Source organism: Pinus tabuliformis, chromosome 5_2, assembly GCF_031772625.1.
Source record: "Pinus tabuliformis cultivar Carrire ecotype Pingquan chromosome 5_2, CPIR1, whole genome shotgun sequence".
Classification (NCBI taxonomy): domain Eukaryota; kingdom Viridiplantae; phylum Streptophyta; class Pinopsida; order Pinales; family Pinaceae; genus Pinus; species Pinus tabuliformis.
The window spans coordinates 530,598,515-530,616,797 of NC_142306.1; the positions used below are offsets into that span (position 1 = coordinate 530,598,515).

The 18,283-nt window shown below is 31.1% G+C and overlaps 1 pseudogene; it reads left to right on the forward strand.

The window, feature by feature from the left end:
• Window positions 1–7,092: 7,092 nt before the first annotated feature.
• The window catches only part of LOC149160065 (putative CCR4-associated factor 1 homolog 7), a 143,252-nt pseudogene continuing 132,061 nt past the window's right edge, over window positions 7,093–18,283 (forward strand).

Here is an 18,283-nt window from a genome sequence, read left to right on the forward strand (position 1 = left end):
CGATAGGATGATAGTGCGCATACTACGCATGTACAACACAAAGCATCCAGAAACATGGAACATAAGTCTTCCCTATGTGCAATATATCTATAATAGAGCTCTCCATAACTCGATTGGACACAACCCCTTTCAAGTAGGCATGGTATTTCAACCATTGTGTCCCATTGATGCCAAAATGCCTCTTGCGACTACACAGGGAGAATTTGCACATGTTCAATTTGAAACTGATAAAACCATTAGATTTATTGAAAGCATATAGCACATCCACCAAAAGGTCCATGTTATCTTGGATAAAGCCAATTCCAAGTACAAACAACATGATGATCAACATCAGGTGCAACATAAGTTTCAAGTGGGCAAAAATGTTTGGTTACAATTACAGAAGGAATGCCTTACTGGAGCCCATAAAAGGCTTCAATCTCTCTGATATGAGCCTTACACCATCACCAAGGCTATGGGTGACAATGCTTTCAATCTTAGCATTCCCTCATTCCTTGGCCTACACCCAATGTTCAATGTGGACCACCTTTGGCTGTACTTTCCACCATTGTTGGACACATCAAAAATTGCTAAGTAGCTGACACCGACAAAGCTCAACTCCGACTGCATTGAATAGGACACAACTGATTGTATCATGGACACACATATCAAGCACACTTTCTAAGAGAGGATCCAACTGTATCGGGATGTCAAAGCTAGCCATCTCTTGCACTAAGGCAAGTGGCTCACCAGGGACCAAGTTTAGAAGAACTTTCCCCATCTTATGGAGGCACTCAACACAATGGGGACCATTGCTTCCCAAGGGGGGAATGACTAATCCAGGTGGATATTGGTGGCCAACCACCTATTCCACTTGGACCCCAACACTATTTCCTTTCATTTTCCTTAATTCTAGTAAAACCTTCTATTTTTGGCAGTTTTTCGAGTCGTAAAATTATAGAGCTATTTTGACGTCTTAAAAGATATTTTTTGGGAAAATGGAGAGATTGTAAAAGTTCCAAAATATGGTTCACATATTCTTTTCTTTTCGCCTTGTGGAGATCTCTGAAACAAGGTATTATGATAACCAAATGGAGATCGTATACCAAAGTTACAACCCAAGAAGTTGGCAGTCCAACTTACCCCATCAGGGCCCAAAACCATTGGTGCTTCATCTCCTAGGGTTAGGGTTTTTCACTTCTTATTTATGATAAAAAGGCATTTGATCCTCATTGTAACACAATTTAGAAGGAATGTAGTCATCACATATCTTCTTAGAGATGATCTACCATTGCCCAAGCTAGTTTGTTCCATTTTGCATGTAAACAATTTTCAGTAATTCTTATTTATTAATTGAAGTTCTATTATTTCTTTGTATCTTTATGTTCTATTTAAATATGGATTTCATTTTGTTCCTTCATAAATCCGGATCAAACACATATATTAGAAACTCATAGTGCAACCTAGGACTGAGACGTCCAAAGTCCACCAAAATTAGAGTCGGGATCCCAGACTCTAATGGGATGTTTATCCTTCGAGCCTTACTATGACGAGCCATGTCTTCGGGGGCATGAACCTGGGTGGATGGGATGGAAATCCACCATCCCTACCACTCAAGCTAAGTATTGTAGTCTATACAACTCAAGTGCCTTAAATATGCTTCAAGATTTTTTCAAGACATTAAATTCATTTATATTTTCAAAAACATAATTTAAATAATAAAAAAATCACAATCTCACCAAAAATTACATCATCAAATTTTAGCAAAAGAAGTTAAAACATTTGATAGTTAAACTAAACTATTAACTTATATATTATAAAAAACAAATGGTGTGCTCAACTTTCACCATTCCAATTTGCATGGAAAATCTATAAACCTTTCTCTATATGCAACACGCATATTTTATACATGGGAGTAGTAGACCTCATTTTTTTGGGGGGAAATGAGCATATTCGATGAATATCACTTTCATAGATCTTAATAGTGACATACAACACTTCTCTAAATTTGATGAATGTTTACATTTTTTTTAGATTGTATTGCTTAGTGTGGTAATGTTTATTAATGTTAATCAGGAAATTAATTATATAAAAGAAAAATAGAATTAATAATTTTTCAATTGGGTTATTTTGTTTGGTTAGGTGGAATGGTTGTTATCTTCCCCATCCAGATTCAAATCCCCACAAGTGACATGATGAGTTATGATTCTTTAATAAATGTTATTATGATGGCTTAGTGCCTATAAATGTTTGGGTAATGGTTTAGAGCCTTATCAACTCTTAAGTGAGTATACCTATGGGTTGACCTGGTACCAACAACACTCTAGCTAGAGAATCTAGCCCTCTAGCTCAGAGGGAGGTTGATTTCTTTCCTCCATAAGAAGGAGAACAAAAAATAATAATTAATTAATTAATTAAAATTGATAACCATTATATTAACATAATTTTTAATTTTTTAATTTTTCTTTTTATATTTAAGAATATTATTAGATAAAATGAGAATTAGATTGCATAAATATTTCTCATAATATTATTTATAAATAGAGTAAAAAATTATTGTATTGCAATTATATTTAAATTTTCATAAAACATATTAAGACCTAACAATGGTCATTAATAAGGTTCAACAAGGTTTTAATCCCACACCCATGGGGTGTAGACTATTTGGTTTGAATAAAGTCTAGTCACTAGTAGGTCTCAGTTTCAAATCTCTTGAGGAGGGGTTGAGGATGGAAGCCACTTTGGAGGAATTAAACTATCTAATGTTCCATGTGAAATCATGATGATATAATCCCACATTTATTAGAAAAAGATATCTCATCTCCCTTAATTATGCTCCTCCACCCGTGTTTTAAGGCAATAATGAAAAGTATGTGGAAATGGAAGGAGTTATACCTAGTCCCATGGGAAATGTTTTAAGGTAGAAATGTAAAGTATGGGGAGATAGGAGGAGTTATACCTAGACTCATGTGAAACCATGAGCCTCACCATAAATTTATTAATTTAAGTTGCATCCTATATTTAATGTTTGGATAGATTGGGTTCATGTGATATATTTACTAAATTGGTCCTCTTTATTTTGACTTAACAAACCTTAGTTTAATAGTGTTTCCTTATTTTCGATTCAGTTCACTTTCACAATTCCTTGAATTCTTAAAACCAATTCCATACTTACCATGGAATTCACTTGGTTGTTGAGAGATCAAAGGACATGGTAAGATTCATTGGTATAAAAATTTCACAATTCTTGAATTCCTAAAATCAATCTAGAGAAGCATGATGTAAAAAAGAAATCAAGTCTTGCATTTAAAAAATGATGATGTATGTCTCCCCAACACCTATGAGTTTCGGTATTTTTTTGTTATTTTGAGAATTTTTAATTCTTGATACAGAGTTAGGCTTATGCTTGGTTGTTAGAGGTTACTTCATGTAATGAATGATGATATATGAGTCCCCAACAACTATGAGGTTTTTGATGTTCATTGTTTTGAGAAATCTTAATCCTTGATATAGAGTTAGGTTTATGCTTGATTTTTAAAGGTTGCTTCTAGAGTCCAAGCCTCCAAACATACATCAATTCATGTAATCCCATTTATCTGATGAAGAAGAACAATCAACCCATAATGAAATTCCATCATTAGGATTGTGCAAAGCTCAGTCGAGCTTGGACACCCTTTGGGATAGTTTAATTGCCCCCAAACATGTCTTCCATCCTCAACCTCTCCCCATAAGGTTTGAACCTGATACCTAGTGGAGACTAAAACCCACTCAAACCAACTAGTCTACACCTTATGGAAAACCATACCCTACACTTGTCACCTTAAAAATAAATTAATAATAAAAAATAATATAACAAAATGTTTTAATTATTACAAATACGAATTTGTGATTCAATATCATATATAAACATTATTAACTATGAGTGTAAAATCCTTTTTAATGATAATTACATTTCTATAATAATTATTAATTAAATTAAAGTTGACTAAAAATAGCTGGTTTAAATGATTATAAAATTTTATGTTTCAATTAAATTTATTATTATATGAACTTTATATTTGAAATAAATAATTATAATAATTTAAATTAAACTATTATCAAAATTTTTATTCTTATTATTTTGTTAAAATCATTAATTAAATTAATTTTATTTAATCATTAAAATTACATATACTTATCCTATCAAATGAATATTAGAAAAAGTTAATATAAATGATAACATCATCCAAATTAAACTATTATTAAACAAGAGCTACACAGTGGCATGTCACTACTTATTTGTATACATGGATTGTGTGCATATAGTTTTTAGTTTATTTTAGTTGAAATGATATGTGTGATACACCTTGAATGGAGGCCATTCTCTTATCCCATAAACAAAAAGTGTCTCATACATCAATTTGTTATGTAGCTTGGTAGGTGATTGAAATTACACTCCAATATATTTTAATTTTAATTATTAATTATTAATTTTTTTCCTCATATTGATAATTCAACTACTAAAGAGGATATACTAAATGCTTTGTTAATAATTAAAATTTAAAAACAATTAATAATAAAATTTTTACAAGATATTCAAAATCTTGAAATTAATTAAAATTTCATGAAACTTATATTTTTAAATATTATCATTCATATATATATATATATATATATTTGTGATAAGGTTTAAAGACATAGTATATTTTTTTTGTTAAGCTTGGTAGGACTCTCTCATTTTCGATTTTACATGTCCATTATTCACCCCGCAATGGGGGAGGGTAGTACGAGATTCGAACCCAAGATCTCTAGTTCGGTGAGACTTCATTCCACTGCCATTGCCACTTGAGCTACTCGAGGCGGACAAAAAAAGTATAAATTACTCCAAAACATTTTAATTAAAAAAATCTCTTATTTTTTATTATTAATTTTTATTTCTTATATTTAAAAATTAAGTACTTAAGAAAGTTGAATGCTTCATTAATAACTAATAAGATGATTAAAAATCAAAACTTAAAAATAATTAGCAATAAAAATTTCTCGACAAATTAATTAAAGTTTCATGAAATTTATACTCTTATACATTATCAGCCTCTATATATATATATACCTCAAGTCAATAAATTCTTCCAGTAAAAACATTGTTTATTTCTCTAACGATTGTTGGTATTTCTCTGTGTATACATATATATGTGCTTGTGGCACTCATAGTTTAAAGAGCCCTAAGATTTGGAATATCTTTTCAATATTAGGGTGTTCTATGGAAAAAAGAGCTTAAAGCATCATTAAGGGCATAAGGGCTTTGTGATACACCCCCTATATGTTATTAGATTTCAAGAACCATTTTTGGTTTAGCTAAGGCTTAATGTCATTATCCCCCTGAACCATGTCCATGTCTCTACACTCATTTCATATGCGTAAAGGATACTCATGGAAGCTATATTACAATCACAAGTAAAATATCCTCTAGAAAGTTGTTATAGTTTGGTTCAAGGACTTGTTCATTCATATTGAGTTTGAGAAGCTTCAATGAGATATAAGTCATTTATACGATTATGCTCAGGGCCCCAAGATGCTTCCATGGACCAAAATTCATTATAGTGGCATTCATATCCATCTTCAATACCTAACAACACTATAGATACGTGAGGTTCAATGTTGTTTTTCATAGTGATATATACTAAGAGACTTTATTTGAGGCCTAAGGTTATCGTTTTCTCCCATTGATATCAATTACAACTAGAGAAGCATTCCCTATGTTGAATACCTATACATATTTGACATATCACTCGATCGATAATGAATATGCCATAGGGGTCCTTGTGTGATGTTTCGACATGTATTCCCTATGCCTATAAACCCAATAATTCAATTTTAGAGATCAAGATTATTGTTCCCCTCCCCAATGAGTGTTAAGGGGTTGAGGTGATTATCCATCTACTATAATCATGCTTAGGAACCTAGACCCATCCTAGCAATGAAAAATATCTTAATGTTTCTCATGACCATCCACAGTTACTTGTCGTATAGGTAAGCTTTTACTCTAAAAAGTATATGATACATAAATTGTTGACATATAGCCTGTCCATTTAACCAATATGGGTTTGTTAATATTGAAAGAATATCCTGGTTGCCTCTTCCAACACCCTCAAAAGAAAGAAAATAATAATGATTATAACTTAGTCTTGTAACTTGTGAGTGTGATTGTGTTGCTATGTGTGATTGTATGCAAACTTTTGTAGTGGTCTAAGTTCAGTAGCTTCAAATAATCTAGAGTAGACATGATAAGTTGGGATTGTACTAACGCTTAGAGCAATTGACCACACTTTAGTGAAAGAATATAGTCATTTTCATTTCACATATCAATTAAAATTAAATAACACTCCTCTCACTTTGAACTAGAAAATGCACATAGCGAAGTACTCATAATAACACAAATGGAATTTCGAGAAAACCAACAAAATGATGAAATGTTTTCAATTTAGAGTAATTTCATGACTAAAATGTGTGTGATTTGGAATCATCTAACTAACAGACAATGGTAATTGGGTTAGTTACATTTCTCATGGAAAATATGGCTACAAAGAAATCTCTAATATTATAGTATAGACCATGGTAATTGGGTTAGTTACATTTTTCATAGAAAATATGAGTACAAGGAAATCTCTAATATTATAGTATTATAATTGATAAATTAACACTAAAAATAAAAAAAATACACAAAACCATTAAAATATAATATTATATTGGTAAATTAACACTAAAAAATAAAAAATACACAAAACCATTAAAATACAAAATAAATCTATTTTTAAATATATAAAGAATATCATAACAAATAAAGAATTTTTTTCACATAATAACTCATTGGTGAGCCAATAAGAAATTCAATATTCAATTGGCTTTCAATTTGTGGCTTAGTTTTCATTCGGAATTTGATTTGATTTAATTAAATTTGTAATACATGCATTGGATCGTGAAAGAATCCAGAGTGTCGATTTCTATGCATTATTCCCTTACATAGCATGTGATACCTCAAATAACTTATATGGGAGATTCCAATGAGAACTCACTTTCACGACATGACCGCTCAACGTTATCAATAAATTATGTCTCCGGACCGACCACGGCGGCATGTTACGCCATTGCGAGGCTGCGGCTGACCCGGCTTCGCTAATGATAACAGTAAAGGTTGATTTACGGAGAGTACTATAAGTTTCATGGTGGATTAGGAAACAGAGGAGGATACTTGTACAGACCTCTGGTATACAGAACAGCCGAGGACAACCTTCCTAAGGAAAATTTTATATAGAAAAATTAATGTTAATATTGTAAAATAAAAAGGTTAATACCTAAAAATTAATAATTCATTATTAATTTTATATGTTAATTTTAGGAGTTGTTCAGGGAGGTGGAGGAATTGTCTGGACGGTCAAAAGTTGCTGGAATTCAGGTAAAAAAAATTCAAAAAATCTTATAAAGATGGTATTTGAATCATATTTTTGGTGGTGGAAATAAATTCAGCACCATCAAAAACATCTAAAACATCTAGAGCACCTAAAAATTATGAATTTTGACAACTTTTACTTAAATCTACAAAAATCCCTACTAAATTTTTTTAAATATTACCAAAATTTCTATAACTTTCCAAACAAAAAAAACATAATTATTAAAATACCCCTCATTTTTATAATTATCAAATAGTGACATAATTATCATTATTTCCTATTTTAACACAACCTTCCAAAAACACAAACAAATGTCAAAGTTAAAATAGGCTAATCCTACGAAAAGGACAAAGCTCACCAAAGAAACACACAACTGTCAAGAGCTGCATCATTATCATTCGAAGTTTAATGAATTGGAATCATGTGTAGGAAAACGACATCTAGAAAAGCATTTTACTCTATATATAAATATATGAAAAAAAAAGCATATGTTTTGAATTGCAATTTATGGATAGAAAAATGATGGCATGAAAACCTTTTTAAAAATATTTTTAAAATAATTTTTTTAGTTATTAATATGAATGTGTAGAAAGGAAATTGGTTTTACAATGTATTTTTATTATTAATTGAATTTAAGTTTTTGTGATCTATATTTTATGGGTAGGAATTTTTTTTGAGAAATCATATTAGTTAATTAATCGACGTTTCGAACCATTCAATGTGGTTCATCGTCAAGACACAAGACACATAATGGCCCTAGATTAAATAGAGAGACTTAAAATTGAAAAAGGATGTTTAGAATGTTAAAATTGACTTAAACCAAATCTTGAATCAATCAAATATTTAGATCAAAACTAAGTTAATTTTTTTAATTGAATTAATAAAATAATATTTTATTATATAATCAAATATTTAAATTGAATTATATTAAAATTAAATCCATTATTGAGTTATTGTTAGATATTGAGTATATTGAATCAAATGTTTAGATGTTATATGAAATAATATAGAGTAAAATATTTAGATTTAAATATGAATAAAAATAATTAATAGCCAAACTTACAACAGAGTAGGACAAAAATAAAAATATTCAACAATAATAATAATGCTTTGAATAATAAAAAAGAAAGCTAAAAACTAAAAATATAACCAAACACATTTTTAGTCTAGTTATTAAAGAAATTAAATAAAGTTATTGAACAATATATAATATATATTATTTAATTTAATTTAAAAAATTAATTGATTAATTCATTCAAATATTTAAATAAGTATTTTAGTAAAATTAATGACCCAAATCAATAAAGATTGAAAAATCAAGGGTATATATATATATATTAGAAAAAGAGAAATGAATTATAAAGAAAGAGCAGGGACCCAATGATCACTAATCCTCTATCTATCATCCCTGTTTAGATTGTCGGGCTTCCTTTCAATCTCAATGCTCTTCCGAAAACTTTCGATGAAAGAAATGATCAACCATTGTAATGGCCTGAGCCTCTTCAATGCAGATGTGATGTTTCATCTTTTCTGCATGCTCTGCCAAAGTTGAGGAGTGGGTCCTTCCATGTTTTATGTTAGCCACATGCTTATGGATCCTTTGATTTATCGAATGACTAGTTTTACCAATGTAGGGCGTGCCGTAAGAACATGGAATTTTGTATTCACCTTTCATGTCTTTAGGATCAACTGGGTCTTTAACAGACCTTACAGAGCTTTGAATGGCGTTAAGAGGCCTAAAGGGAGAGGGAACATTACGCTTCGTTAAGATCCTAACAATTTTATCAATTGTCCTCTGGATAAAAGGAAGATGGACACCTGAAATTCGATCTTTGGGTTCTTTCTTAATAGAGGGACCTTTTCTATCCCTAAGGAAAGCTTTGAACCCTTGGCGCCTACTGTATCTATTATTATTGAACACATTAAGGAGATGGACTTTTTCATCAGAAAGGTGGTTTTCATCAAAAAATATTAATGCACGAGTAGCTAAGGTGTTGAGAACACCCAACTTCTGTGTAGGGAAATGATGGGACCTAGCATGAAGATATTGTTATGTATGAGTTTTCTTCCAAAAGACCTCGTGGGAAAAGAACCATCAACCCTCCTTGAGATGAGGACTTCAAGGAAAGGTAGGCAACCATCAACCTCGCATTCCAAGGTAAACTTTATGGAGCTAGACTGATCGTTTAGGTGTTGGAAAAATAGATTGAACTTCTCCCAACCATGAGGCCAGATTACGCATGTGTCATCCACAAATATTTTCTATCGCTTTAGTTTTAAAGGAGCATAGGCCAAAGCCCTAGATTCAAAATCTTCCATGAATAGATTAGCCATTATAGGATAAAGGGGGGAACCTGTGGCGACACCACAAATTTGTTAATAAAATTCTCCTTCAAAGCTAAAGAATGTGGAAGTAAGACAAATTTCAACAAATTTAGTAGTATCTAGATCAGTGATCCGATTAATTACTTACCGATTAATTACTTACATGGACTCATTTATAGGGATATTAGTGTAAAGGGAGACCATGTCAAAACTAACAAGAATATCACCAGGATTAGACTCTATACCCTTTAACTCATTAATAAAAGATGAGGAATATTTAACGAAGGATTCAGTAAGGCCAACAATGAGCTTAAGCTTTTGCGCTGATTACTTAGCTTTATTGGATCCTTTTTTAAAGATTCCTCATCATTTATCAATGAGTTAAAGGGTATAAAGTTGGATCTAGGCGATATTCTTGTTAGTTTCGACGTAATCTCCCTTTACACTAATATCCTTATAAATAAGGCCATTGAAGTAATTAATTAGATCACTGATCTGGATACTGCTAAATTGGTTGAAATATGTCTTACTTCCACTTTCTTCAGATTTGAAGGAGAATTTTATGAGAAAACCTATGGTTTCACCATGGGTTCCCCACTTTCTCTTGTAGTGGCTAATTTGTTCATGTAAGAGTTTGAATCCAGGGATTTTGCCTCTACTCCTTTCAAACCAAAGCATTGGAAATGATTTGTGGATGACACATGCGTAATCTGGCCTCATGGTCGGGAGAAGTTGGATCTATTTTTCCAACACCTAAACAACCAGTCTAGTTCCATAAATTTTACCATGGAATGCAAGGTTGATGGTTGCCTACCTTTCCTTGATGTCCTCATCTCAAGGAGGGTTGATGGTTCTTTTTCCCATCAGGTCTTTTGAAAGAAAACTCATATAGAACAATATCTTTATGCTAGGTCCCATCATTTCTCTGCTCAGAAGATGGGTGTTCTCAACACCTTAGCTACTCGTGCATTAAGAGTTTCTAAAGAAAACCACCTTTCCGATGAAAAATCTCATCTCCTTAATGCATTCAGTAATAATGGATACAGTAGGCGCCAAGGGTTCAAAGCTCTCCTTAGGGGTAGAAAAGGTCCTTCTATTAAGAAAGAACTCAAAGATCAAATTTCAGGTGTCCATCTTCCTTTTATCTAGGGGACGACTAGTAATATTGCCAGAATCCCAAGGAAGCATAAGATTCCCTCTACCTTTAGGCCTCTTAACACCATTCGAAGCTCTGCAATGTCTGTTAAAGACCTGGTTGATCCTAAGAACATGAAAAGTGTTTACGTAATGCCATGTTCTTGCAGGACCCCCTACATTTGTGAAATTGGTCATTCGATAAATCAAAGGATCCATGAGCACGTGGCTGACATAAAACATGGAAGGACCCACTCCTCAGCTTTGGTGGAGCATGCAGAAAAGACAAAAAATCACATCTCCATTGAAGAGGCCCAAGCCATTGCAAGGGTTATCATTTCTTTCATCGAAATTTTAGGTAGGCCATTGAGATTGAAAGGAAGCCTTGCAATCTAAACATGGATGATGGATGAAAGATAAGTGATCATTGGGTCCCTACCCTTTCTTCATATTTTATTTTTATTTTTATTATATATATATATATATATATATATATATATATATATATATATATATATATATATATATATATATATATATATATATATATAACCCTTGTTTTGAATATTTTTCTGTCCTTATTGACTTGGGTCATTAATAAATAATATATACTATATATTGATCAATAACTTTGTTTAATTTCTTTAATAGCGACACTAAAAATCTGTTTGGTTATATTCTTACTTTTTAGACTTTCTTTTTTATTATTCAAATTTTTATTATTATTGTTGAATATTTTTATTTATGTCTGGGCCCTTGTTTTAAGTTTGACTTGAATTAATTATTTTTATTCATATTTAAATCTAAATATTTTACTCTATATTAGTTCATATAACATTTCATTCCAAATAAGGGCAATGATCAAGGAAGGACACCTAGGAGTCAACCGAGAAGCTGATCAACAGCCAGCAGCTGGAGTTCCATGAAAACAGATATGCATTAATTTTGATGAATTTTCAAAGAATAGTTAAATCTAAGATCCTCACTGTTATAGATAGGGAAATATGTTATATGCATTTAAGTAGTAAGAGTAAGTGTAAAGACTGTTTAGTTTATTTAGCTTGGACAAACAGAATCTGGACTTATTATTTTTGGCTGGCAATGAAAGACTTAAGGTGGCTGAGATACCCGGTTTCCCATAAGGGCGGGGTGAGGCCACCATGATACTGTAATATTTTGGTTTATGATAATAGAAAGAAGTACCACCACAGTTTACAAAAAAAAAAACATTTCATTCCAAATAATTTAATTATTCAATCTAAATATTTGACTCAATATCTAACTATAGCTTAATAATTGATTCAATTTTAATATAATTCAATCTAAATATTGGATTTTATATAATAAAATATTATTTTATTAATTCAATTTTATTCGTATTTATTTATATTTTAATCAATTTTTTTTTAACTTAATGTTGATCTAAATATTTGACTTAAGTCAATTTTAACGTCCTAAAAATATTTTTTCAAAACTAGTCGTTTATTATAACTGTTAAGGATCTCTACACTCATCTCTCTATTTAATCTAGTTCCATGATATGATTCTCCATCTTGTTGTCTTAACAATGAACCATACTAGATGGTTCGAAAAGTGTCGATTAATTATCTCTAATGTAATATTTCCAAAAATATTTTCTAACTTTTCACTATTTACAACTAATTAAAAAATATTCTTATATATTTTCAATTCATTTTAAAATAAATATTAATTATTGCATTTCAATTATTTGTTTATTTATTTATTTTGTGAATTTGTCTACTCCTATATTAATACAAAAATATTTTTACAAAGAGACAGTGGCCTCGAGAATTCTAACCCAGAGATGCGGCATGCTCACATTACATAGCTGAACACTGACCAAAAAGACTTGTTGAAGACTGACCAGAAGAGCTTTTAGGACCATGACCATGATTAGTTCATAGAAACAGAATACGCCAATATTGAAACTGAAGACTGACCAGAGGTAATTCAAAGACCAAAACAGGTTGACTGGGCCCATACAAATAAACAGGGAAGCGCTGCCCAATTCAAAATTGAAATCTGACCCATTAAATAACTGTAACCGTAACTGAGACCCAAAGACACAGTCAGAAGAATGCCACCCATGCAGGGGAAACCGACAATTTAACTTTAGAAAAAAGGTCTGAGCATGAGAACTGTAGAGCATATAATGACTATAAAACAGGAGGGAATTGAGCACCTTCGAGCAACAGAGAATCAAAAACCATTGAACGCAGACCTGGTTAAGCTTCATGAGAGGTCGGAGGTGACTCTTCAACGATGCAACACCCATATTTGTAGGGATCTTCATCCTCAGAGGGATGGCCCTCTTTGCCTGAAGAATCGCCACCAGTAGGGACGCTCAGACCAACTTGAATGTTCATGTCCTAGGTTGCAGTGCCACTAGGATCCTTACTCTGCTTGTTGTCAATCTAAGAAGTGCCATGCTTATCTTCCGCTCTCGTCTCCAGAGTCACCCCTGGTGTCACAGCAACCATACCAGAAGTATCCTCTCAAAGCTCAATAGTGACTGAAGCTATGAAGGAGAAATTACTGAGTGTACAGGGGAACTGAAAATGAGCGATGTGAGATTGAGAATTATGAGAGTGTGCTGCTGAATTATACTACTCTCGACCCCATCCACGACCACTCCTAGTAATGGGATAGCGGTGAGAGCATAAGTCCGAGGAATTGCATTTCAATTATTAAAGATTTGCATATAATTTTATATATTTTCTTAAGAATAAGTTAATATGAAATAAAGTCCATAAAAACACACATATCTAAAAGTTAGATTTATTATATAAATAATTTAAATGTTTTTTTATTTTTTATTTTATTTATTTATTTTTATTTATTTATTTATTTTTATATATATTTCCATATAATAATAAAATTAATATAATTTATATGAGTATATTTTTAAGAATAATTTATGTATGATTTTGAATTAAGTTATGTTTTATATTATTAAAAGTAGAGTAAGTTTGAATTCAGGTTCTTGTGATCTATATCATGTGTTATGAAACTTTTTTGTGATAATCACATCGAGAAAATCTATCGACACATTTTGAACCATCCAATGTGGTTTATCAGCAAAACAAGATGGAGAATCAGATCATGGCAATATGATAAATAAGTAGGGCGATGTAGAGGTAATTACTCCTAACAACTAGAATCTAACGACTAATTTTGACTAAAAAAATATATTTATTAATAAGGAACATTAAAAAAAAAAAAAAACTCTGAAAAGGGACAATCCATTATAGGTCAAATAGCAGTTAGTCCAAATTAAAAAATAAACACTCAAAAAAGTCAAGGAATTAAAAATAAGACAGGGAATAATTCAATGACTATTAAAATCAGAAGATCAAAAAAGAAATGAAACCAGGATTCAAAAAAAAGGATGAGATTAAAAATGAAATAAATTTGCGAAATAAAGAAATAAATAAAGCACAAGACTTATTATGATTTTTTTATTATAACTAATTTAATTCATTTAAATTAATTAATTAATTTATTTATATTGTGATATAAAAGATGAAAAATCATATCTTAAAATATAAGAAATTCAATGGTGAACACCTATATGAATAAATATAAGAAGAAAAACTAAATGTTTAAAGCTAAATAAATTAGAGAGAAAAAATCATTACATAAAGGAAGGAAGTCAAATAAAATAAGAGATAATATAAATTAGATTATATAAAATAAATGAATACATAAATAAAACTAAAATAAATAATTTAAGAAGAAAGGGCAGGGACCCAACAATTATTCACCGTCCAATGATCATCTCTGTTAAGGTTACTAGGTTTCCTTTCTATTTCAATGTCCTCCCTAAATTTTCAATGAAAGAAATGATCAATCCATGTAATGACTCGGGCCTCTTCAATGCAAATGTGATGTTTTTTCTTTTCTGCATGTTCTGCCAAATCTAAGGAGCGGGTCCTCCCATGGTTTATGTCAGCTGCATGCTCATGAATCCTTTGATTTATCAAGTGATGAGCTTCACCAATGTAGGGCGTTTCACAAGAACACATAATTACATAAACATCTTTCAAATATGTAGGGTCCACAGGGTCTTTAACCGATCTTAAGGACCTTCGAATGGTGTTAAGGGGTCTAAAGGTGGAGGGAAACTTATGTTTCCTCAAGATCCTATCAACCTTGTCTGTGGTCCCTTCGATAAAAGGAAGATGAACCCTTGTAATTCGATCATTGGGTTCTTTCTTAATGAAAGGACCTTTTCTATATTTAAGGAAAGCTTTAGGTCCCTGGCGCCTACTGTATCCATTATTATTGAAAACATTAAGAACATGGGATTTTTCTTCAGAAATGTGGTTTTCGTCATAAACTCTTAACACACAAGTAGCTAGAGTGTTGAGAACACCTAACTTTTGAGTAGGGAAATGCCGAGACTTAGCATGAAGATATTGCTCTCTATGAATTTTCTTCAAATTAGATATAATAAAAAAATCATAATAAATCTTGTGCTTTATTTATTTCCCCTATTTACTTCATTTAATCTCATCCCCCTTTTTTTTATAATCTTGGTTTCATTTCTTTTTTTATCTTTTGATTTTAATTGTCATTGATTTACTCCCGCTATCTTATTGCTAATTCCTTTATTCCTTTGAATTTTAATTTTGACTAACCGTTAATTAATCTATAATGAGTTGTTCCCTTTCCAAAGCTTCTTATTTATTTATTTACATATATATTTATTTTATTAATAGTATAATGTTCCTTATAGTAAATACAATTTTCTTAGTAAGAGTTAGACATTATATTCTAACCCCCGATTCTAGCCATTAGAAGTAATTATTTCTACATCTTCCTACTTATTTATTGTGTTGCCATGATCTGGTTCTCCATTTGGTTATGATGATGGACCATACAAGATGGTTTGAAATACGTCGACATATTTTTTTTGATGTGATTATCACCGAAGAATTTCTTAACACAAAATTATATATATATTTTTAATTTATTTCGAATTATAAATTTGATAAATTTATTTATTTTATAGACTTTTTCATCTCAAAATGTTTTTGAGTTATTTAAAAATAAAGATGGTAAATATTTATTTGGATATTGGCGATATTTATTTTGTTCTTCCAATTTATATTGGAAAAATAGTTTTGAAGTGTTTCAACGTTTTAGTATTATCTTTTTCATTTTTATTTCATATTTTATTTTTAGATTTTATAATGATATAAAATTTAATAATGTTGATATTAATATTTTTATTGTTTTCTTTTATATTTTAATATATAAGCTAGCTTTTAAAATATCTAGTCCAACTTCTTTTAAGTATATGCTGAAATTTTCTCACACTAAAAGCAAGAACAAGGAGTTGTCCACTATGAGGAATCTATGTTAATAATAATAATAATAATAATAATAATAATAATAATAATAATAAGAAGAATAAAAGCAAGAACAAGGAGTTGTCCACTATGAGGAATCTATGTTAATAATAAGAAGAAGAAGAAGAAGAAGAAGAAGAAGAAGAAATATCTAGTCCAACTTCTTTTAAGTATATGCTGAAATTTTCTCACACTAAAAGCAAGAACAAGGAGTTGTCCACTATGAGGAATCTATGTTAAGAAGAAGAAGAAGAAGAAGAAGAAGAAGAAGAAGAAGAAGAAGAAGAAGAAGAAGAAGAAGAAGAAGAAGAAGAAGAAGAAGAAGAAGAAGAAGAAGAAGAAGAAGAAGAAGAAGAAGAAGAAGAAGAAGAAGAAGAAGAAGAAGAAGAAGAAGAAGAAGAAGAAGAAGAAGAAGAAGAAGAAGAAGAAGAAGAAGAAGAAGAAGAAGAAGAAGAAGAAGAAGAAGAAGAAGAAGAAGAAGAAGAAGAAGAAGAAGAAGAAGAAGAAGAAGAAGAAGAAGAAGAAGAAGAAGAAGAAGAAGAAGTACTTCTTTTAAGTATATGCTGAAATAGAAGAAGAAGAAGAAGAAGAACAAGGAGTTGTCCACTATGAGGAATCTATGTTAAGAAGAAGAAGAAGAAGAAGAAGAAGAAGAAGAAGAAGAAGAAGAAGAAGAAGAAGAAGAAGAAGAAGAAGAAGAAGAAGAAGAAGAAGAAGAAGAAGAAGAAGAAGAAGAAGAAGAAGAAGAAGAAGAAGAAGAAGAAGAAGAAGAAGAAGAAGAAGAAGAAGAAGAAGAAGAAGAAGAAGAAGAAGTTGTTCTTTTAAGTATATGCTGAAATAGAAGAAGAAGAAGAAATAATATCTAGTACTTAAATTTTCTCACACTAAAAGCAAGAACAAGGAGTTGTCCACTATGAGGAATCTATGTTAATAATAATAATAATAATAATAATAATAATAATAAGAAGAAGAAGAAGAAGAAGAATAAAAGCAAGAACAAGGAGTTGTCCACTATGAGGAATCTATGTTAATAATAATAAGAAGAAGAAGAAGAAGAAGAAGAAGAAGAAGAAGAAGAAGAAGAAGGAGGTTGATGATGTTCCCAATATTGAAACATTTGGGTTATAGGCCTACAATAAGGACTATAATAAGTCCATTGCAATAATAACCTGATATCTTCAAGAAGAAGAAGAAGGTTGATGATGTTCCCAATATTGAAACATTTGGGTTATAGGCCTACAATAAGGACTATAATAAGTCCATTGCAATAATAACCTGATATCTTCAAGAAGAAGAAGAAGAAGAAGAAGAAGAAGAAGAAGAAGAAGGAGGAGGTTGATGATGTTCCCAATATTGAAACATTTGGGTTATAGGCCTACAATAAGGACTATAATAAGTCCATTGCAATAATAACCTGATATCTTCACAAATATAACCCCATTACAGTGGATTCCCTTCTCCATCTCTCCATAATATTCATGTCACTTCTAGTCACTATAGAATCACACTCTAAGTTTAAACCCATAATTGGCCACTAGATGCACAAATTGATTCCACGATAAAGAATTGGGCATTGATATTTGGACGACTTCCCTTTTCCAACAACCGACACACTAAAAATCTTTTACTATGTGGATTTCTGGATTGTTAGATACTTCGAGCGTCTGGATGATCTAGAGAACTCGGCCTCACACAATTTATTCTGCGGTTTGACCTCCACTGTACTCCCATAATTCAATTAAGGTTAATTCACCATCAATCCTTCCAATGATCGATGGTATAAATTCTTGAAATCTCACCAAAAAAAAAAAAAAAAACTTGTGATTCAACACACTTAGACTGGAATGCTCAACCCTTAGCCCACATGTGCACACACATTTGGATTCACAAATTCAAACACACAAGATTTATGCATACAATAACCATTGATCTCCTAGATAAGTTAATGGTTGGGTCATAACATGTCACTTGATAATGTTAATGGATCATCGTTGATCCATCCTATGATCAACAGTGGATTATTTCCATCACTCGAATGCAAGT